We start from the raw sequence: 18,607 nt of genomic DNA, 5'->3' as shown, positions 1-18,607 counted from the left end.
GAGCCAGTCCTATCTGGCAATGCTCTCTTTACAGTGTCCAGCATAGGGACTCGGGGTCGCCTCCCCAGGGCAAGACAGTGCAGGAACTGCGCCCGGGGGCGCGCAGCCTCTGGTGGAGAACTGAGCATGCCCAGCTCCGCTGAGCGCGGCCCCCGCCCTCCCCTATCCTCTCCCCCTCCCGGCTAGTCTTCCCCTGGCGGCCGCAACCAAACCGGCTGCTGACTGAACTCCGGTGTGCCAGGTTTTGAGAGCTGCCACAAGCGCGAGGAGGGAGGGGGCGCACGGCAGACACAGAGCACTAGGTTCATAACCAGGATTGGTTGCAAGTAGGGAGCTTTTGCCGCTCCGCCGGGATCCTCGGAAGCTGGCGGCATCGCGCGTGGGGTCCTTTTAAGAGCTGCTCTGTTCGCCTCGGTAAGTCCAGCCCGGCTAGGGAGCGCACTGTCCCTCAAGCACCCTGGTTCAGAGCTTGGGAGAAAAGAGCATGGTCCTTATGGGCTGGGGAAGGACAGATGTATGAATATCCAGGGTTGTCTCTCCTGCAGGACTAGCCAGGGTCTGTGAGAAGCTGGGAGCACTCCACCTGACAAGTGGCAGTCACCTCGCGGTAACCCTTCTTCTCTATTCGTGTGAAAAGAAGTTTGTTGCGCTACTAGATGGCCACGAAACAAGGCGCCTAAAGCAGAAAATGCATCCAGAAACCTTAAAATAAGCGCCTCCAGCTGGGTCACGCGATTACCCTCTCTGTGCGCTCTAGCTCCGGGTACGCATTCTTTCTTGGGGTTTCTTTCTACTGTGGGTGCCCGTGTTCCCATACCCGCGCAGTGCAACCTACAGTATGAGCAGGTGAACTTGGACTGGAATTTGAAGGGACTTGAACACCGGGGCTTTGGAGACAGGGACAAGATAGAGAGAGCCCCTTTAAAAGGCTCAGTTTTGGAGCGCCCACAGAGTGCCAGGCTCCCGGCAAAGCAGTGGTTGCTCCGCGGTGAACCTGGTCTCTACTGTTGTGGAAGATATAAGATTTCCCCAGTGTTGGTCTTGGGAGCCTGTAAAGGCAGCATGGATTTTTCAGCAACTTCTGAGGAGGGTGTGTGTGTGTGTGTGTGTGTGTGTGTGTGTGTGTGTGTTCAATTTCTTTGCGGAAGGCACCATCTCCAAGCCGGAGCGAGATGGGCACCAGGCGCCCCGCAGATGCCAACCCTTTTGCTGGCAAACATATTCCTTGATTCCTGCTCATTACCTCTCTCTAGTGCATATATTTTACTAAAACTGAAAGGTGTGGGTTAGGTGAACATAGGAGAGTTGGGGCGCCTGAGTCTTTTGAACCAAGCAGAACCTGATGCACGAATGTCTTTTGCTGCACAGTGCAGCTGCTGAGAGGAAGCTGCTTAGTGCATTAGGAAGATAAGGTGTAAGTTGTGGGGACCGGGGGCTGTAGGTTCTGATGGAAAATATTTACGGAGGTTGTGACCGGGCTAATAAGCGTGACTGATAATCTTGGGCGTTTGGCATGCGCGGAAGAAGGCGCACTAGATCTTAGGGGAACATTACAGGTCTGTTTGTAAGACAGGTCCTGTGAGACCCACTCGCTGAACTTTTTCTAGTTTCCTACAGGAATCAACATGGGGGCGAGACTTGTTTTTCAGAAGAAAGGTGTTTTTTTTTTTCTTTTTTCTTTTTAATTGCGTGGGTATTTCCAGTAATTTACAATGATGGGAGCTGAGTGTTTCAAGGAACAAACACAACAGAACTGATTCGTTTGGACACCTACATAGAAAAACTTGGAATGTGCTTTTCTGTTTTTTGCAGTTTGAGGTGTATGGTTCATGTTTCTTAGTACGGTAAGAGCGCAAGCAGTTGGTGTAGTCCTTCTGTGCGAGGTGGGGGAGAGATCCTACAGTAGCATTCCAGCCTGGCCCTAGAGCAGGTTTGTTGTCTGGCTAGATTCAGGGCAGACACACCTCGGATGATCAAGAGCAAACGCAGACTTCAACATAAATTAGTTCTTGGTACCCTCATCTAGATTTCATTCAGGGCAGTTTAGTTATCTCCCAAATGGTTGTAGGCAGTAGGAAACATAGCTAAGGATCAAAAACCTAGTTCACTAAGGTGACCTAATTCACTTATGCTACTTTATAAAAATTCTACTCACCCCGTCTCCTTCACATAAACCAAAAGAAAATATTGGCTTGGATTGACTTTACTGGACTGTCCTGGTATAAGACATCATAAGGATAAGCCTCCTCATCACTGTTTGGCATTGAACTCACCAGGTTGCTTGCAAGCTCAGAAAGATCTTTTGAATTAGAGGCTATAACTCTAAGAGAAACCACTAGTTATTAAAGCCGCCTATGGAGATTGTAACAAAGGCAGATCTGTTATTTGTAGCCTGTGAACCCACCTATAGTTTTCCTAGGATGAGGACTTTCGAGTCACTTGGAAGGCAGTCAGGACCCTCCTTCCTTAGTCACTGCATAAGTGCACAATTAAGTGTGCTTAGACAACAACCCTATCAAATGAGGCTGGTTTTGTTTTTATTTTCCTTCTTTTTAGTCCTCTATTTTACCAACATCTTCATGTTCAGAAGTATGTCTTTGTACTTTTCTCCTCTAAGCCTTAAGTCTTTTGATGGCAAATTATTTTAAAAGGTCTGCAGGATAACTGTTATCTGCTAAGTAGGTTTTAAAAAATCAAAATAGCCTAATTAGGCCTGTCATCTGAAACCACCCCTTCATAATCATGATTCATCCAACTTTCTGATTCTCCAACTTTATCTGATAATGGTTTCAATGTGTTTCAGTTTTCTTTGTTATATTCAAATCAGATGCAACATGCACTAGGTGTAACCTTTTGTTTTATCAGAAAAAAATAAAATTTGTTGGGAACTTGCTCTTAGAGGTGAACCTATTTCATGTGATTTCATATATTCATAAAACAGTGTTCTGAGTTTTTCAAAGATTCCCATATTTAGCACCTGAACTGTTGTCTTTTCCTTTTTCTTTATCTTTTTTCCATTCAGTTTCTTTTATTTTTCTAGAAGAAGAAAATTTGACCACTAAATTACTAAAATACGTTTGTAATTTGAGGACGTTTGCTGAGGTAGTATGGTAAAATAAAGAGTGCAAGAAAGCAGCAATGTGGCACAGTCAGTTGTAATATTTTTGTATTTTGATGAATTGTTTGTTTTACTGAGACATGACTCCTGGCAGCTTGGGAATTTCTGTTACCATTCCTTCTTTATTCGTGTCTTTCATTCATTACCTGTGGCATAGTAGCCAGGCACAAAAGTGCTGAGAATCTGTCTCCTCTTAGCTGTTTGATTGTCATGAAGCAAGTGAATGGGATGAGCTCTAAGAAGCTGTGCCTGGGAGGAGTCATCCTAATTCTGGATGCAAACATAGAGGTGAACATGAATAGTTTTAATGAAGAAACCTACTGGAGATCAGGAGTGAACAAGGGGAAAAGCAAGACCAGTGTCCACTCTGCAGTGCTGGGTGCAGGGTGGAAAGGCCTTTGACCTTGAAGCAGATTCACACCTGGTTCCATATCTGCTCCTGAGAGTCACTGAGTTCATGTGGGTGGAAAAGATTAATTTCATCCTTCTATGAGCCTGAGTTTCTTCAGCTTTAAAGCTGGAACAATATCCATTTTCAAGTATCATGATAGGGGTGAAACATGTGGAGATAAGCAAAGAACGTGACTGTAGTAGATTGTCTAGCTTAATGTCTCTAATAAATGAGTCAGAAAAGCATATTGCTTCATCTGTAAAATACATTTCTAATCGGTGTCATGTGCAAATATGGATGATTTTGGCAGCAATTCTGAAAGGTGTGAGTCAGAGACCACCTTTCATGCATTCTGTGGTGAGACTGCTTATTCCCATGGAATTTTTAGCAGACTTGGGGTGTTAATTGCCCAGGCTGGCAGGTGGTGCAGATCACTTTTGCCTAGGTACAGTGGGTAACTCAGACCCATGTGTGTGGAAGCTACGTGCTTGAAAGAGGCTGGAAGTTGTGGTCTACCTACAGATCTGGTAAGGAAATCCGTGGAGAGTGAGCAGCCAGCATTCTCTGACATTCGGTCTTTAAAAATTTTATTTGTTTCACACGTCTTACTTCACCTTCTTCCCCTAATTCCTTGGATTTTTAGGAGGGGGGAGACATTTTTCTAAGCACTTTGTCCTCCTCCCTAGCCATTCTTAGGTCTGTTGTACAAATGAGCAAATGTTGGCAGAGATGAACTAAAACATTTTACATCAGACTTAGTGATGCTGTTAGGATCTGAACCATAGTCTGAGATTAGAACTGATCTGTTTTGTTTTCAAGCGAGGACATTATAGTACTTTCTGGTTTGAGTTTTGCTACTTTTCTTACTTAAGCCATGGGGCACTTTTTCTTTTGCCTCTCTGCATATCAATGCAATTAAAATTTTCTGGAAAATAACAAAGAATGCAGTATAAAGCATACATAGGAGAGTTTCGTATATAGATTTATCCAGAATCCAGAGATCTTGAAGATTCCCTCACGCTCATAACAATGCCCTTTTATTTTAAATAAATCGCTTGCACCTATTACCCTAAGAACACCAGCCTGTTCCTTAAACTCTGATTCTAGAAGCCCTGTACTAAATCTGTACTAACCTGTACTAATTCTCAGACAGATGTATTTGGGAGATATGTTTCTTTTCATTTCTCAGCAGATATCTTTTTTCTGATAGATTCACAGCTAAAGAAAAAAATATCTTCACCACCATCACTTTAGTCAAAGTGGTTATTTTTGTTTTTATTTTTATCTATTCCATCCATTAGGGAGAGACCCTCCTCTCATTCACTCAGATTTGTAAAATTAACCTTTTAAGACTTTTGGTGCCTGGTTGTAGGGACCTGTCTCAGTAGCCTCCATGTCCTCTCAAATAAACATATCTTTCGGGCTGCTACCCTGTCATTTTATCTTGTTCACTCTAGAGAACAGAGCTAGTTGCATAGGACTTGTGTGTTTCCCCTCTATAAACATTTCAGTGGCAGGAAAGGAAAGGCAGGTAGTCAAGAGAAAGATGCAAGGGGGTCCCTTCCACAGGATAGTCTGTGATAATCTTTTTCTCTTTTAATTAGTATTCAACTGTGGATTTTCACAGTTAATGATTATCTCACCTCTCAGTCACCCTTTCCCCTGTTGCCTGTATTTATTTATTCCTGAGTATCTTTCTATCAGATGTCCTCAGAAATCTGCCTCCATTAAATACATAACTTTTTCCCTTCACTGTTTCACATTTTCATATCATATATGTGTAAGGGCAGTGCTTTGTGCTTGTATTAAAAACATGACCTAGTGCATTCTATTTTATTTTATTTTTTTATTTTTATTTTATTTTATTTTATTTTTTTTTAGAATTTATATGTGTATAGGGTCAGAGGAGATTATGCCATGGCACCTATGAAAAGCTCAGATGGCAACTTCTGACAGTCAGTTCTGTCTTTTCACGATGGGATCTGGGGTTATCAGACTTGGCAGCAAGTCTCTTTAACCAATGAGATATCTTGCTTGCCCTCTTGTGCATGTTAAACAATTGTTCTGCCATCCAGCTACATGTCCAGCTTATATGTACATGTATGTTTTCAAGTCATTATTGTGTTTTAATGAAGTTGAAAGAATAAAACAACTTAAGCACAATCACTGTCATGTCCAATAAGCCATCTTCTACAAGTCCTTGAGACAAACAGGACCTGATGTCATGGTAATCATAAATCATCAGTGACATCGCTCATCTTGGATAGTCCAGCGTTCTCTTCCTAGTTCCTCACTGCCTGGCATTCCTTGGGGGAATTGAGTACATTCTTACAGGTGTGTCCTACTCTAAGTCCATAGATTCCTGACCTTTCAACAACGTTGTATTGTGTGAGAAGAGAAATTCTCCAGAAAAGTTTCCAGAGATTGCTACAGACCAAGCCTGACAGTGGTTATGATGATGCCTGTCTCTATGTTCACTGGGCTGACCTGGGTCACTTTGCTGTAAAGGGAGCTGAGAAGAAGGTCTCATTGAATGCCTCAGGAGAAAGGGGCACAGGTTTCAGACAAAACCCGTATGTCATAGTCACAGGCTTCCAGTGAGTTCCAGTGGCATTAGAGCAACTTTCCACATTTCCCCCTTCAGATATGGAAAAGAGGGAATGTATTTGTCTTATGAACGAACATACATCTCCCTTTTCCCTTTCACTTTGTGTTTTATTAATATTATCTTGCTCTTAGTGTATAATGTTAATTGAAACTATTGGAACTCCTGGGGTGAAGAGGTCGCTCAGGGATTAAGACCTCTTCATGCTCCAGTAGAGGTGCAGTTTGCTTCCTAGCACCCTGAGACACCTCACAGCCCCCTGTAACTCCAGTTTTATGGTAGTTATTTCCTCTCACCTCAACAGACACCTTTATACTCATACATACACCAACACACAGAAACACAGACATACATAAGAACACTGATTTTTTACCTTTTTATATTGTATTGTTTCCCTACAGCAAGGAGATTGTCTTGTAAGAATCACTGTGGATCAGGGAGAAACTTCCCTGCTTCCTAAGACTTGCAGCAGGACTTCACACCAACACCTGACATAATCCTTACAGACACGAGATTGAATTTACCCGGAACACTGAGTTTCCATTGTTGTAGCTGCTTGGCCACCAGAAAAGGAACCTTTGTCTTCTCGGGAATCACCACGTGTCATTCAGAATGAAGCCTTCATTAGGGTAGCTTGAGCTTGCAGGGGAAAATCCTTCTTGTCTCATTTAGCATTTTGCTCCAAGATGCCTCAAATGAGAAGCCCTGGTGATTTTGTGACTCTTTTTATTCATAAACTGCTTTTGACTTGAGCTGGTATGAGCTGAGCTGGATTTTTTTTTCTTTTCTAATTCGACTCAGTCTTGATTTATGAGATCAATGTGGGGAGAAGAGCAATGAATTCTAGATAAGGATGGGATCATTCTTGTTTGTTTGTGTTGGGTTGGGTTTTTTTCATCCTCTGAACTCTTTTGATGTGTTATTTTTGTTGTGGGTTTAACAGCAGTTCCACTAATTGTAATAAATCATAGTTCCAGCCAAGGACCACTCGGCATCCCCCCCCCACCCAGGCACGTGTATTTGTCACTGCACCATAAACCCGAAGCTCTTGTAATTCTCAAAGCTCATTTCTCAGTACAAAGCAATGACGGAGATTTGCTAAGATCCACTTCCACAGGCCTGTGTCTCTCTGGCTCCATTAATGAGGTATTCCCCCTTTCTTAGCTACATCCCCTGCCTATCTCCTATCCCTCTCAGTTCTACCAACTCTGCTTGTCTTTACCCATTTAAGAAGTTGTCTTGTGATCCTCCTATCCCTTTGTTTACATCACCTTTCTCCTACTGTTCTTCCCTGCTGTGTTTAATACAGTTTACACAATGCCCTACTCCAATGTCACTCTACACAGCCTCTTTCGGTACCACCCAGGTTCACTGAAAATCCCAGCATCAGACTTGTTTTTATGCTACTATGTGTGAGCAACCCTACTAAATTTTCCATGACTCTGGGATCCAGGATGCAATGCATTCACTTTTAACACTGGCAAAGCCCTGGGAACCTAGGACTAGTTTGCTGCCCTGCCCACTGCTTTACAACACTCAGCATTTCACAAGCACTCAGCACCATGTGAATTCTTTGGGACAATGGGTAATAGCTTGAAATCAGAATTCAGATCCATTGTGTCCTAGATGTGTGACTGTGACAAAATTAACTACCCTCTGGAGGCTATAGCTTCATCACGTATACAATAATAGAAAATAGATTTTGTAGAGTTCATCAAAGTTTTAAAAGATTATGAATTTGAGATAAAGTCAGGAGATTGCGTGAGAGGGGTTGGAGGGAAGAAAAAGAAGGTAAAATGATGTGTTAATATTTTAATTTCAAAGTAAAACTGTTAAAACTTAAAAAATGATTTGAACTATTGCATCCATCAACATTAGTAGACCATGAAGAGATTGAAGGCAAGGTGGTGCCTTAGTTTCCTTTGTTATTTTCAGTAACAAAATTAAATAAAAATATGAACCTGAAAAACAAAAATTTAACCAGTTACTTCAATGACATAGTACCTACAGATAAAAGAGGTTTATGGAAATGATTTGTAGTACTTCATTCAAAGTACAAATAGCACCATGAATAAATTACACTAAAATTAAAATAGCCTGCTTTGTTGTTAATCATTGGCAGTCATTTTTAAGTGTCTCTTATCTAAAATCTTCACAGATACTGCTTCCAGAGCATGTCAGGAATCACCAATATAGTTAAACTAGGAATATATGCTAATAGAATATTAGTTATGGTTTAAACCCTTTCTATTAATTGGTTCAAATAAGACAGTAAGACTGGTTTAAAATATTTGTGATAGATATTTTATTTTACTACTTTTAAAGCAAGGTTGACTATGGGGTTGGTTCATTTTAAACAAGGTTTGATTTTTTTTCACCACTACAAGTAACTGTTTTTTTTTTTTTTTTTCATTGCTTGGAAATAGAAATTATTTGCTGTGTTTCAAAAATAAAGGTCTGCTTCAGGTCATAACCTTTAAATGCCCATTTTCCTCAAAATTAAACAAACGTCTAGTGTTTTTTGAGGAGGGGAATTTGGTTTACAAAAAATGGGAGATAGAATAACAAAATCATTGAGGATAATAATGATCTCGAAGATTATTTTAAAAATACCCAACATTTATTCCTATAAAAAAAATAGGCTGAGTTTTTACATAGAGCTTATGGGCTGGAAAGATAACTCTGTGTTTTAAGAGCACTTGCTGCTCTTTCAGAGGACATTGGTTCAGTTACTAGGACTCATATGACAGTTTATAATCATCTGTTTATCAACTGCAATCCCAGGAAATACGATGCCCTCTTCTGGCCCTGTGAGAACGCATAAACTAAAAATTGCTCTTTTTTTTTTTTTTTAGAAATTAGGTAAGAGAATGCATGCAAGATGTAATATTTCCCTTGTTTACCACTGTGAACTTCCTTCTCTACCACTGGGGTCAGTCTTTGTATAGAGAAACTCTGTGTCCTTCACAGTCATATTGGTGGAAATGTTCAGTATTCTTGTCTCCATTTACTTTCACATTTGTCACAAGCATTTGCAGAAAGGGCAGGTGTTTCACGTGTTCTTATAAAATAATAGGTCCTGCCTGAATGAGAAGGAAGGCAAACAAGAACATATGATTTATTTAACAAGCCATATTCTTTCAGGCTTGATGCTAGGCACACTGCTGTCATGGTGTGTTGTTTGTATCTGTATTGTCATCTGTATTATGATGACTATTCAACTCTGCAATGTCAATAAGAGGACTCTCTTGTTAGTGACACATGGGATTACCTGTTAGCTATTTATTCTAGACTCTGCATATTCCCTAGTTAACTCAGAAATCTGGCTTTCTTTTTGCTGCAATTATAGGTGAATGATATGTATAGAGAGATAACAGCAATTTAAGTTGCACATCTAACTCCTGGTAAAGATTACAATACAAACTTGGTTGTCAACCAGTCTCATCAAGCATTCTGCAATGCAAATAAGTGATTGTAAATAGGGCCTGGCTTTAATCTAACAATGTACCTTTGAAAATTGATAAATAAAGAATTATTCCTTTCCTGCATAAGCAGATGAATAACTAAATAAGCATTTGTATTTTGCTTTTTTTTTTTGGTATTTGTTGTTTTGTTTTGTTTTGTACAGGGGATTGAAATCAAGACCCTTATATCATGAAATGTAAAAGTTCAACCCATGAGTCAGTTCCATGTTTCTGTTTGAACTTTTTATTTTGAGACAGGATCTCACTAAGTCGCTCAGGATAAACTTGAATTCATTTTGTAGCCTTAACACAGAATCTCCAAATAGTATCCGTCTAGCTCAGAATTTTAAGTGGTTGAGAATATAGGCCTACCCCACCAGACCCATCTATAATTAACTTCTTCAAAAACATTTCTGTTTATTAATATTGTGTATGTATATATATATTACAGGCTTTGGGTGTGTGTGAGTGTGCCAAGGCACATATGTGGAGGTCGAAAACATCTCTGTGGATTTGCTTTTCCCTTTAATATGTTCTGGGTATCATAACTTCTATCCCAGGCCGGCTCCTTAAGCACCTTTACCCACAGAATCATCTAAGTGTCCTTCATAGTTTTCCTCTTGATAATACAAGATAGCCTGAATTATACTGATGAGTTTGAATCCGTCCCCTACTTCTTGACAGCTGGATAGTATCAGACATGTGGTAACCTCTCTTATGGTGTTATTTTCTTATCTTCATATTTATATTTGATTTAACATTAATCATAATGCAGTGTAAACATTATATGGAATGTGCATGTGCTTGTGTTGGGGCATAGCACAGTCAATCACATGCTTGGTTAGGATTCAAGTTTGGATTTCCAGCACCAATGGAAAAAAAAAACTGAACACAGGGTGAGGTATACTTATAACTTTAGAACTGGGGAGGAGTGGGTAGCAGTGTCCCTGAGTTTTATCAGCTATTCTAGCCAATTGATGAGCTCTGCTTTCAGTGAGCTACTAACGATGTCTCAACAAATCACACAGAGAGCAACTGAGTAAGGTACTTGATATTAACCCGTCTTCCACATGTAGGGACACATAGGTAAACCACACACCTGCACAGTGGCCATGACATGCATTGTAAACAGTAGAGATTCATTAACCTGGCATCTACCTTTGTAGTACACACAGAGAATGTTCTGTATTGACGGTTTACATATTTGTTGATAGAATAAGTAGTGCCCCCATTCTGTCACCCATTTCTGCAGTACTGTGGCACTGAACTGAGTAAGAAGATCCCATTGTGTGTAACTGGGGCTACACTGGTGATCTCTGTATGTTTTCTCTTGCCTGTCAAATTCATAAACATGGTTCTTTGCTTTGGTGAATTAGTCTTTTCTATTGACTGCCTCTTGCTGCTATCAAACAAGAAAAAGCATGTATAAGAGTTGTTCAAACAGCTTCCATAGTAATCAGTAGGAAGTTCTGAGTAAGGCTCTTGGGAACTTTTGTAAGAAAATAATAGTATTAATGTTTCACATCAATTTTTTTGCATTCTTGGTTTCTCTTTTTTCTACTTACTGAGTTGAGATAAGGCGGTAGAAGGTCACATGTATACTAGAAATAGAAGACAACCTGCTTTGATAATACATACTTGTGATATATTTTTGCACCATGACTATAATATATATTAAAGCTATATTTATTTTTATTTGATGTGTATGAGTGTGTATGAGTGCATGTATGTGTAACAGATTCCCTGGAGCCAGACTTTCAGGTGGTTGTGAACAGTAGTATGGGTCCTTTGCACTAGCAGTTAGTGCTCTTAACCTCTAAGCCATAAGACTCCTGTTTTGTTTTTTGGAGAGTTTCTGCTGTCTTAACTACATTGAAGTAAACTCATTGGAAGGCCTGAGTTTGAATATAGCATGCCTTATGCTTTAAAAATATATTTCTTTAAAAGTATTTTTTTCATATCATCTCAAAGTCTTATGAGTTACTCAAATCCAACTTTAAGTGTCTAGGTTTTCTCTTTTCTTTCCTTTTCTTTCTGTTTTTCACCTTGATGGTCAGGATTTCAGACACTACAGTAATTTCCTAGATTCTGCAGAGTTGGTTGTAATGTTATACATATACAGTGTATAACATGAAGTCACTGAATATTCACAGCTTCATTAGCTCTACTCAATTTCTCTACTCGTTGCAATTTATAAGTGTTTATTGTGGTTTATATTGTGTGTTATAACTGAAAGAAACATTGTTCTTAAGTCATTACTTTTATTCAAAGCACAATAACTTCCAATTTTGTATATTAACATTCACAAATACTACCGAATTTTTTGTAACGTCGCTTCTTAATTCAGTATATTTAACTTGCCTCCTTGGAAATAATGAATCCATATTTTAGGTTGGGATTGGACCTGTATAAATGGAAAATGTTGTTTTATATTCTGTAAAGATATGGCTGGAGGGAAATATGGAGACGCATAATCCTGTCTATATCTCCTGTGTATTTACTGAATAAGCCAATTAGGGTGGGTGAGATGGCTCAGTGAGTGAAAGCACTTGCTGCCAATGCTGCTGATCTAAGTGGGATCCCGGGTCCCACATGGTGGAAGGAAAAGAACTTACTGCATGATGCTTGGGTTTTGACATGGCACTAATACACTAACACACACACACACACATACATGCACACAAAACAACAAATCAACAACAAAAAAGACCCTTTTAACAACTCTTCATATCATTTTCCTCCCATGCATAAAGGATGGCTACAGAAACTAAAGTTAGTTTGTTATCTGCACACAAGACCCAATACCAGTGACATGATTTGAACATCTCTTACGAATATTATGATCTTATTTTTTTGATGCACTTATACACACCATGTCTGTGTTGTGGTTGAACTATGTGAATATCATGATTTATAGACCTTAAATTCCATTATTTTAAAATAGAGAAGTGATTTATGGTTGCCCACTGTCCTTACCCGTTGCACAGGCAGTGCAAACTCCCTTCTTTGTCTGGAGACACATTCAGAACGCATCTCTAGAATGTGTTGTTTTATGGCTATTACAGCAAGCCACTGTATCAGAACCAAGATGAGATTAGCACTATTGGAGGCTTCATTTTGGAGAAATGGTTTTGTCTATGGTCAAGAATGTTATTTATTATAAAAGATGAATTATTTCCTGGTCTCTCATCTGTACTCTTTCTGCTTCAGCTATAGCCCATCCTGCCAACCTACAGAAGAAAGGCTGACATATGACGAAGGAGAAACATAAAAATGTTTCAAGTTGCTCTCAGTCAAGTGTGATTGAAATTTTACAATAGATGTATACTTTCCTTTATTTGTAATGCTGACAGTACTGGGAAATGACTTTCTATATTTTTTTCCTGGAGCAAAGCAGTTGCTTTATGGATGCTTTGAATTTCAGAATTTAGTAAGTATAAGAAAAATGGCTGGTTCATTATTAATGTACATGCAGCAAATGAGTTTTACATATCTGAAGACAACAATATTATAGCCTTTGTATTTTTATGGCCTTTGAAGAATGAAACATTTTTAGTAAGATTGTATTGATGTTTGTATGTAAATTGAGCAATTATTTTATGGAATTCAAGAATAGATTTATCACAATTGTATATAGTTCATAATTTAACCACCTTTCTTGGTTGTCTTAATTACTTTTATATATTTCTATTATTTTAAAGCATACAATGACAATTTATTTACCATTTTCCATTCTGCTTCAAATATTTACTCTTGCTGTCTGCCATGATATCTCACACCACAATCTTAATTACTTGACAGACCTATAGGCAGTTTTTATATCATATAGAATCTAAGCTATGGCTTTGTTACTGAAATTGCCTTGACTACTGACTTCTGATTATCCATGCCCCAGTGCTTGTGGTCTACGTTATTCCCAAGATGCTTCATTTATTACTGTTTTTAAGTCTCAGCACTTAGAAAGTCCTAAAATGTACACTCTCAATGGAAAGTACAAAACCTAGGCAATTTTGCTTCTGCAGACTTTGAAGTTTTGGAAAGTTCTGTAGTGATAATTTACCAGTGATAAATTTTCATATCCCCTCCCAAACCTGTGAATTACTAGTTTAGGTAGCTAAAGGAGATAGAATATATAATATAATGAATTGCCCACCAATAGTGACAATTTGAGCTTGCTGTTGGTCATTTGACTTATACATCCTGCATCTTCTTGACTAAGAACAAAGTTCTCACAATGAGAATCAACTGTGTAATTCAGAAGAGAAGCTTACTCATATAAGATGTTTGCCTGATGTCTTGGTGGCATTGTAGTCCGTAAATGGATGTTTGCTGGAAGTTTGTAAGTAGGGATAAACTTTGTTCTCCACTCTAGGTCCATGATGTTAAAATCTTCATTTATTGCCAAATGGTAGTGGTGGTACATGCTTTTAATCCCAACACTTGGGAGGCAGAGGCAGGCAGATCTCTGTGAGTTTGAGAACAGCCTGGTCTTAAGAACTAGTTCCAGGACAGCTAGGATTGTTACACAGAGAAACCCTGTCTTGAAAAAAATCAAAATAAACTTCATCTATACACAATAAAGTTTCTATAGGCATTAATATGTATCATATAATTAAATGACTTGCTTCCTGCTACTAGGATTAAATAATATCAAGAACATGTTCAGCATACTTAATTGTATAGCTAACCCAAAATTATATAATCACCAGTAAGTATCATAGTGCTTAGCCAAAGGATTTGCAAAGATACACTTTGAGGTGTATGTAATTTTCAAATATATGCCTACATGGTGGCATATGTGTCTTTAAAGGTAGAGGCTGAAGCATTGCAAATTCAACACTAGTTTAGGCTACATAGTGAGACCCTGTCTCAACTGCAGACAGAGCTTGGCATAAATGGAATGAACAGTACTTTGGAAGTGTGAACTCTTTGGAAGGAAGCTTTGTCATTCAGTGGGAGCATGTTCTCATAACTTTCTGTGTCAAGTCCTTGGTGGTGGAGAATATCAAGCTAGTTCAAACCATTTATCCTTGAGCTGAAGTTCAGGAACTCTGAGTACTCCACCTACCATCTTATCCATCAGTGTGATTGATTAACCTTTAGCGAGTTCCTACACAGCTATTTTTAAGGATAGGCTTCCAGCATATAGCTTGTTCTTTCACGGAGCTCTTCAGCTCTGGGAAAAAGAAAGCCCAGATTGTAGCATGATGTGGGATATAGGACTGTTACCTTGAAATTGTGGAGAAGAACTGATAATGGAGATAAGTGAAAAGGTTGGAGTTGTCATGCGCAGTTTGTGGGGAGCACTTATGTAAGGACACATAGTAAATATAATGTCTATAGAAGGAAAACTGTATATGTGGACAGGAGGAAAAGTATGAATGGACCTCCAGATTTTGAGGGATGTTATCAAAGTCTTTTACCACATCATTTCATTAACTGAGATATAAAATCTGCCCTTAGCATTGACCATAGGACAGGCAATAACTGTGAGGCACCATAGTAATGTGCAGTTAATAACATGGGACAAATCAGGGTATGTGAGTGTATGTGCAGACTGAATGGTGGGTGAAAGGGACTGTGTGGCTTGGCATCTGTCAGAGCTTTGGGATTTGTGACTAACTGACCTTTGATCAGTTCTTATTACCAATTAGTTAATTATGTAAGATAAAAGCAAACTGGCCACTAAAGTACAATTGCACTTTATACATAAAATATTTATACTTGTTAAATGTATTCATGTATAAATTCAATATGCATAGGGATTAACAAATAAATTGAGGCTTAAATTAGAGAGCTAAGAAACTGAGCAAATAATTAATGTTATTATATATGTAGTGAAAAAGTAAGAATCTCACAAAATTATGAAGTGATTTTATATTGTAAAGAAATAGCTTGTGTCAGCATGTTTACAAATGCTGTTGTTACATTGAGCATAGCACCACCACACCACTTTAAGAGATTATAATGGCTGAGGTTCTCATTGTGAAGTAACCAATGACACTTGCTATACTCCTCTATTGCCTAGTTTCTCACGTGATTCTGTTTCTCTCCTTTGACTGAGGCAACTAATAACACTTACTGCCCTTAGACATTCTTAAAGGGCACTAATCCTGTTTGATAACATTTTAAGTAGCAGGCCTTGCTATAATAGTGGCCTTATTTTTATACATACATATACGTGTATGTATGTATATATGTGCATATCTATGTATGTATGTATATACATAATGTATAATGCATATGCATGATACATATTAATTCTCAAAATCAGGTTGTCTTTTCCAACAATAAATCTCTTTCACTATTTTCACAATAAATTCTGAGCCCACTAGGAGATGAACCAATAGTCTTCTTACTGCTGGTATTCTTACTGATATCTATCATTGTCATCTATATCTATCTACATATGTAAAGGGAATTTATCAGAGTGACTTACAGGCTTTGGCCTAGCTAGTCCAAAAGTGGCTGTTCCCAAATGGAAAGTGTGAGAATCAAGTAGCTGTTCAGTCCTACAAGGGTATCTGTCTCAACTGGTTTTAGTATATGTCAGAATCCTGAAGAAATGGGCTCTGATAACAGTGAATCAAGAATGAGGGCAAACAGGCAAAGAACATAACTTTATTTCTTCTTCGTAGGTTGCTACAGGAAGATGTGGACAGGAATTTTTTTCCTTTTTTCTTTCTTTTTCTTTTTTCAGAGACAGGGTTTCTCTGTGTAACAGCCTTGGCCATCCTAAAACTCTCTCTGTAGACCAGGCTGGCCTTGAGCTCACAGAGATCTGCCTGCGTCTGCCTCCCAAGTGCTGGGATTAAGGCATGGATGACCATCATCTGGCTTCTAAATTCCTTTTTAGAATTAATTTTATTAAACATTAATTATAAGTAATATACATTTACAACAAAATATGTAGTCAAATAAATCAGCACATATACTTATATGCTCCAATCTTCTGTGATCAAGATATATTTATATTCACATAAAGGTTATTGAAATAATGAGATGCTTTAAGAATAGATCCAGCTTCCATATCAGCATCATTACTTGCAATTCAGTTAGAAAATAAGAAAACAGTTATAGAAAAACTATAATGTTATCTAGTTGAGTATTGTCAAGACTTTTATTGACAGAGAAGTGAGAAGAATATTAAACATAAAGCCCGTACAAAAGCAGCAAAGAGTGTGTAAAGGAAAGTGCACAGAAATGAAGAGCAATCTAGTGTCGGTTCAATACAAACCATTTTGTCAGTTTATTGATTTAAGGTGCATTGTCTGACCTCAAATGATCCAGATTCAAGGTGGGGCTTCCTACCTCAAATGACCTGATTAACTAAAAATCCCACACAGCTGTATCCATTCTTTTAGGTGTTTTTAAATTCCAGATGTAGTGAAGTTAACAAACAAGGATAGCTGTTACAGACACCAAAGGGGTAGAAGTATAACGTAGAATTTTCAGACCCTCAAAATCCTAAACTTAGAAATGTAGAGCTGAAAGCTCTAAGATTTCTCAGTTGCCCATGGTGCTACCCTGGTTTCACTGTCCTGTGGTATCTGCCACTGCAGACTAGATTTTCTTTTATACCATAAGTTCCTTATGACTTTTTTCTTTTCCTTACAAAATTTTCTTTGCATTCCTTCCAGAGTTGAATAAAATGTCTCACAGTTGACCTTGTTTCTTGTCTTATCTTTTGATTTCATACTTTCACACCATAAACACACAGGTTACATTTACAAGTCTGTCATTGATTACCATGTAGTCTCTCCAGAAACATGGAAACGCCGTGTCTTTGGGCAGCCTTTGCTTCAGTTTCAGTTATTACTCGCATTGAACTCCCAGGGTTCAGCAGAATGGAGGAAAACTATCTAAAGCCTTGGTGTATAATTGACTCTTGTCGTTTCCAGATGTAGAGGTATGGCTTTATTCAAAAGGAGTTCCAACATCTGGCATTGCAACAGCTTCCAAGCTGATTTCTTAAAAGACTTAATTCCCTCTCCAATATATATATATATATAAAACCCGCTGTCTTCTGATATTTCTTTCTTTCTTTTTTTTTTTTTTCGAGACAGGGTTTCTCTGTGGTTTTGGAGCCTGTCCTGTAACTAGCTCTTGTAGACCAGGCTGGTCTCGAACTCACAGAGATCCGCCTGCCTCTGCCTCCCGAGTGCTGGGATTAAAGGCGTCCGCCACCACCGCCCAGCCTGATATTTCTTAAGATCAACCACTGATAAGTTTTGTGTTCATCTAATACTTACATACTTTTTTGCAAATGTTTTTCACAGATTCTTTTTACCACATTAGAGACATTGTGTATGTGTGTGCATGTGTGTGTGCATGCGCATGCATAGCCTGAAAACTTTTTAGTGATTAATCCTTGAAGTCAAGAATCCTAGTATTTTTGCAGAAAGATTGAAATGCTTCTCCAAGGTATTTTATTATACCCCAGTATAAATGTCACCAAATTTGACTTGTTCCCTGAGATTCTAACAGGGCTGTATCCCAATCTACCTAGTTAGCCTCCTTCAAAACTTGCAGAAACAACTCATTTTGGAGGGAGCATGTTGTTGGACATGAAGCACTATCCTTTTTCTCATCCTGGAAGTAAAAGAAGAAGTCCTGTTTTTAGGACTAGATATAAACACTTGGGTAATTGCAGCAAACTACGATCCTCAGAAAACCCTGGCATCTTTAGGAGAAAATAAAGATTCATAGTCCCACTCCACAGGTACAGGAGCAGAATCCCTGTAGATGAGATGCAAGAGACTACATCTTGAATAAGCTCTGTGTGTGATTCTGATGTTCAGCCAGGTCTGGAAACTGGAGCAGGATTTGCAGAACACCAATTCTTAAATACATACATACGTGAGTGTGTGTGTGTGTGTGTGTGTGTGTGTGTGTGTGTGTGACTCATTTTTAAACCAGAAGCAAGCTTTGGTAATTCTGTATTTTAAATGGATTATCTTATATTAGGACTTTTCAGATTCATTGGATGCATTGTGAAATTCATCTCCAGAACTTTCAGAAGGAGTGCT

The 18,607-nt window shown here is 38.7% G+C and overlaps 1 protein-coding gene across 3 annotated transcripts in view; it reads left to right on the top strand.

Moving 5' to 3' along the window:
- The first annotated feature begins 276 nt into the window (after positions 1–276).
- Positions 277–18,607, top strand: part of LOC130871170 (contactin-4) — a 1,056,779-nt gene continuing 1,038,448 nt past the window's right edge. For all 3 annotated transcript variants that reach the window (XM_057764481.1, XM_057764498.1, XM_057764473.1), the window contains exon 1: positions 277–414. The gene's annotated coding sequence lies outside the window, so the exon portion shown is untranslated. The remainder of the gene's footprint in view (positions 415–18,607) is intronic.

The sequence above is a fragment of the Chionomys nivalis genome, chromosome 1 (assembly GCF_950005125.1).
Source record: "Chionomys nivalis chromosome 1, mChiNiv1.1, whole genome shotgun sequence".
NCBI lineage: Eukaryota > Metazoa > Chordata > Mammalia > Rodentia > Cricetidae > Chionomys > Chionomys nivalis.
Note: the sequence above shows the minus strand (reverse complement) of the source record. Positions and strands in the feature narration are given on the sequence as shown.